The sequence below is a fragment of the Vombatus ursinus genome, unplaced genomic scaffold, assembly GCF_900497805.2.
Source record: "Vombatus ursinus unplaced genomic scaffold, bare-nosed wombat genome assembly UNPS02014785.1, whole genome shotgun sequence".
NCBI classification, from domain to species: domain Eukaryota; kingdom Metazoa; phylum Chordata; class Mammalia; order Diprotodontia; family Vombatidae; genus Vombatus; species Vombatus ursinus.
Genome location: NW_020954563.1, coordinates 1,371,964 through 1,376,838, shown reverse-complemented (window position 1 = coordinate 1,376,838; position 4,875 = coordinate 1,371,964). Strand labels below are relative to the sequence as shown.

Sequence of the window (4,875 nt, the reverse complement as noted above, 5' to 3'; positions counted from 1 at the left end):
TGTGTGTGTGTGTGTGTGTGTGTGTGTGTGTGTGTGTGTGTGTGTGTCTGCGCGCGCGCGCGCATTGGGGGGGCGTTGTCCTAGTGAGTGTGGGGGGGGCGTTGTCCCGGCTTGTGGGGGGGGGGCCGTTGTTCTGTGCGTGTGTGTGTGTGTGTGTGTGTGTGTGTGTGTGTGTGTGTGTGTGTCTGTATGAGGGGGCGTTGCCCTAACCTCTCCCTGGATGGGGCCGCGGGGAAGCTGACCCCGGCTTTGTTTTCCACCCGCCTCGGAGAACCGGCAGACACATTTCTCACCGCGCCTCCCTCTCCAGGATTCTTCCAAGCCTAGGGAGCGAACTGGTAAATCGGATCCGAGGGCTCTCGGGCATCGAACAGGGCCCCGAAGCCCTCCCAAGGGCCCTTGTGGCCCAAGCTCTGGCCCGGCTTGACTCAGGAATGTCGGGGCGTTGAGGTATTTATGGTTTTAGAGGAATCCAGCGATGTTTGCCTTCTCAGCGGAGTAAGGGAGCTCCAAGCATCAGAGAGAACTGACTATGGACTAGGGCTTCTATGGAGGAGCCCTTTTGTTGAGATGTGGATTTGGGGGATTGACTGTAGGGAATGTCAGGGCTGAGCTGGATAATTGAAGACTTTCTGTAGTTCATTTATTCAAATCACTTGGGAAATCCAGGCAGGGAGAAAAAACCTTCAGTCATATCTAGGGCAAAATATGAAATATTAATATCGCTGATGCACTTGGAGTCTTCTGATCTGTTTCCCTCCCTTCCCCCTTGAACTATTCGTTTCAAAGGGTCTTTGTTTTTTAAACGCTTTAGCTCGGCACAGTTGGGCTCCGTTTCTGAGTCTTCTTTCCCAGGCTCATGGGATTGGTCTTTCTTAGGACCTTAATCGGGCCACCCTCTTTGTTGCCCTCCCCCGTTTTTTTTTTGTTTTTTGTTTTTTGTCTTGGTCTTGAACTTGGTCTGTTAAGGGGGATCCATGGGAATCTTCAATCTACTCAGTACTCAGGATTGAGCATTCCCCAGCCAAAGTTCTCTCCCTTGAGCTTCGTCCATTTTAAATATGTTTATAAACACTGTTAGGGGGAACAGGCCTCGTCCCAGATCTCAGAGCTCAAGGCAGGCTATCCAAGTTGATAAAAGTTTTGGGTCCATTGGTTTGCATTTGGGAGATTTCCTGTTCTGGGCTGTCAGATGAGAGGGCTTTATTGTGGTGAGATAAAGTGAATGATCTGTTAGATGGGGTTGGTGGAGGCAAGATGACAGAGCCAACTGAATGTGGGGCATGTTAAGAACACATGTGAATTCTGGTGTGGGAATAATCAGAGGGGTGGATGGTGGAGTGAGCCCTAAACTTAGAGGCAAAAAACCTGGGTGTGAGTCCCAGCTCCATCCCTTGCAAGTCACAACCACTTTAAACCTCAGTTTCCTCATTTGTAAAATGGAGATTAGAAACAGTTGAACCAGAACTCCCGAGTCTGTGATGAAGAAAGTTTTTTATCACTCATAAAGCCCTATAGTGGAGTGGAAAAAACACTCTATTTGGTTTCAGAGTTTCAGGATCTGCAACCCAGCTCTGCTATCTATTATTCCTTTGACCTTGGGCAAGTCACTGAAACTATGGACCTCTGTCTCCTCATTACAATAATTAAATGATCTCTAAGAGCCTGGAGTCAGACTTAAATTCAGATTCAGCCTCAGACACTTACTGGGCAAGTCACTTAACCTCTGTTGGCCTCAGTTTCCTCAACAGTAAAATGGGGTTAATAATAGCACTTACCTCACAGGGTTGTTGTGAGGATCAATAAATAAGATTTGTAAAAGTGCTCAGCAATGTGCCTGGCACATAGTAGGCACAATATGCTTATTCTATTCCTCCTCCCCTCCCCTCCAGGAGCCCTCCTAGCTCTGAATTTTAGGATCAAGGTTAACCCTTATTTGTCTTGGGGACAATAAAGATTCCATTTGAATCTAGGATCATAGCTCTTGACTTTGTGGTGGTGGGATGGATTTTCCTTGACTTCACTCCAGGACTATTTGAGGTATATGTAAATAGGCTAGCCTAGGTTATGGCAATGCAATTTCAGTGGTATAGGGAATTCACTGTACCAGTACAGGTAAGCACTTTCTCTATAACTTACAGAGTTTCCTAAAATAATGAGAAGTGAAGTGACTTACTTGGGGTCCCACAAGCAGTATGTGTCAGATGCAGGACTCTAACCCAGGTCTTCCTTGCTTGGAAGCCAGTTCTTTATCCCCTGTACAACATTGCTTCTCTGTAGGATAGACTTAATAAAGGGAGGTAAGAAAAGAGTAGGGGATGTATTAGAGGCATTCCAAGCAGCCCTGATTTTGGGATTGGGTAAGAAAGTAACTGGGAGACAAGCCCCTCTCAGCTGAGCTTGGGAACCTGTCAGCCCTGGATTACTCCTGAAGTTCCATTAAGAGGCTTTATCTACTAATAGTTTTTAGGAAGAATGGATGGGAGGGTGGTGTTATGGCAAAGGTGCTAGATTTAGAATCCTTAGAGTCTGTGTTTGAATCCTGGCTCTGTCACTATTACCTAGGGCCACCACTCTGAGCCTTAGGCTAGTCATCTGTAAAAACAAAAGCAGTTGAATTTAGATGATTTCTAATGCCTTTTCTGACTCTAAAATCGTGTAATGGCTGGTGGCTGGTTTTGTGGATCCTGTGGTCTGAGCTCTCAACCAAAGGTCAAGTTGCCTGAGAGAAGTGAGCCAGACAGTGGGTAGAAGGCACTGGCAGCTCCTCAAATAGCCCTTCTTGGGATATATTCTGGGTGCCAGCAGCTTCTGCCAGACCCACTGGGGCTCTTGCCCGTTGTCGGTCCCTCTTTGCTTTGCTTTCTTAGCTGTTTTTTCCTTTGAAGAAGGGGTAACTTGACCCATACATTTGCACAGCACTTTATACTTTTTTAAAAAAGCTTTCACATTTGTCATCTCTCATTTGATCCTCACAATAACCTTGACAAAGGCTCTTATCCCCATTTTACAGATGAAGCCCAGAGAACAAAAGTGACTTGTTCAGCTAGTGATAAACCTGGGACTAGAATCCAGGGCTTATTTCCCTTAATCTCCTGCTCTTATCAGTGTGCCATACCACATCTCTAGGCCCTTAGGTCTCCTTATGAGCACTGAGGATGTTAAAAAATGCATACCTATGGGGGCAGCTAGGTGGTACAGTGAATAGAGCTCTGGCCTTGGAGTCAGGAGGACATGAGTTCAAATCCAGCCTCAGACACTTAATACTTACTAGCTGTGTGACCCTGGGCAAGTCACTTAACCTCAATCACCTCACTAAAAAGCAAAACAAACAAACAAACAAAAAAAATACACACACACATGTATGTATATACACACCATGCATGTATCCTCACATATATACATGTGTCCCAAAAATGTTAATGCATTTTAAAACTATTAAATATGTATGCATATATATTTATGTGTGTGTATGTACCTGTCTGTCTGTTTATATACAGATCTATCTAATCTATCTCTCTATCTTTTTTTATGAGGGAGAAAGCAGGAGTAGAAATTTCACCAATGCCTATCAGCAACTCCTGGGTAATGTACGGTTGTAGAAAGTTGCTTGTGGCTCTGAGAGGTTAATGATTTCTCCATGGTCACATAGCTTGTCTCTAGCAAAGGTTGGATTTGAACCCAAGTCTTCTTGATTCGAAGGCCAGCTCATTATCTTTATCTTTACCCCATAATGCCTCTCTTTTTAGGTAAATATTTAATTAGAACTTCATAAACATCTCATTTGATCATCCCAACAATTCTGTGAAGGAAGTACTGTTATTAACCTCATTTTTGCAGATGAGAAAACAGAGGCTTAGAATGATGAAAGTCGGTGCTCATGGTCATACACCTGGTAAAAGTAATAGGTGAGATTTGTATCTGCATCTCTTTTGACTCCTTTCCTTTACTCCCATGCCTAACACCCTGTCCACCTCCCATAGCTGGCATCATGGTGTACTGGGGGAAAAAAATACTGGATTTGGACTAAGACCTGGGTTTGAAGCTCAGCTCTGCCATTTACTACTTGGGCAAATTATTTACACTCCTGGGGCCTCAGTTTATTTCCCTCTAAAATGAAAGACTTAGAGTCTAAGTCTTTAGGGGTGGGGTGGGGAGCCTACAACCTCAAGGCCACATGTGACCCTCTAGGTCCTCAAGTGTGGCCCTTGGACTGAATCCAAACTCCACAGAACAAATCCCCTTAATAAAAGGATTCGTTCTGTAAAACATGGACTCAGTCATATCTAGAAGGCCACATGTGGCCTCAAGGCTGCAGGTTCCCCACTCCTGACTTAGACTAAATGATGTTTAAGTTTTTTTTTTAGCACTAATATTCAATAATCCTATAAAATATCATTATCTCAGAGAGGCCTAATGCCTTCAATTTTATTTCAAGAAGTTATGTTGCAGAGACTGCTTGAACTGGAAGACCTGGGTTCAAATCCTTCCTCTGACACTTAGAGCTAAGTCACTTAACCTCTGAACTATTGTTTCCAAATCTGTAATATGAGAGTAGTAATTCATTTAGTACCTGTTTCTGGGTTTTAATTTTTATCTCTTTGTTATTGTTGTTAAATGGTTTCAGTCATGTCCAACTCTTGGAGACCACATTTGGGGCTTATGTACTAGATAAGCTTTAAGATTCCTTCCAGTTCTGATATGCCATTGGTTTTTAAGTTAAAACAGGAGTTTGGGGAGGAGAGATCACTTCCATTAGGAGTTGGGGGGGGTGTCAAGGAAGGCTTCATGGGGGAGGATGCCACCTGACCCAGGCCTCGAAAATAAATATTTTACTGCTGGAGTGGGATGTGGTGGCATGGAGGGAGTTTTTGG

General features: G+C 44.2%; 1 protein-coding gene across 2 annotated transcripts in view; it reads left to right on the top strand.

The window, feature by feature from the left end:
- SRC (SRC proto-oncogene, non-receptor tyrosine kinase) overlaps positions 1-4,875 on the top strand; it is an 84,053-nt gene that overhangs the window by 351 nt on the left and 78,827 nt on the right. Inside the window, exon 1 of one of the 2 annotated variants that reach the window (XM_027867113.1) lies at positions 180-338. The exons of the other annotated variant lie outside the window; for it this stretch is intronic. The gene's annotated coding sequence lies outside the window, so the exon portion shown is untranslated. Of the gene's footprint in view, positions 1-179; positions 339-4,875 lie in introns of those variants that run through there. 2 annotated transcript variants of the gene reach the window in all.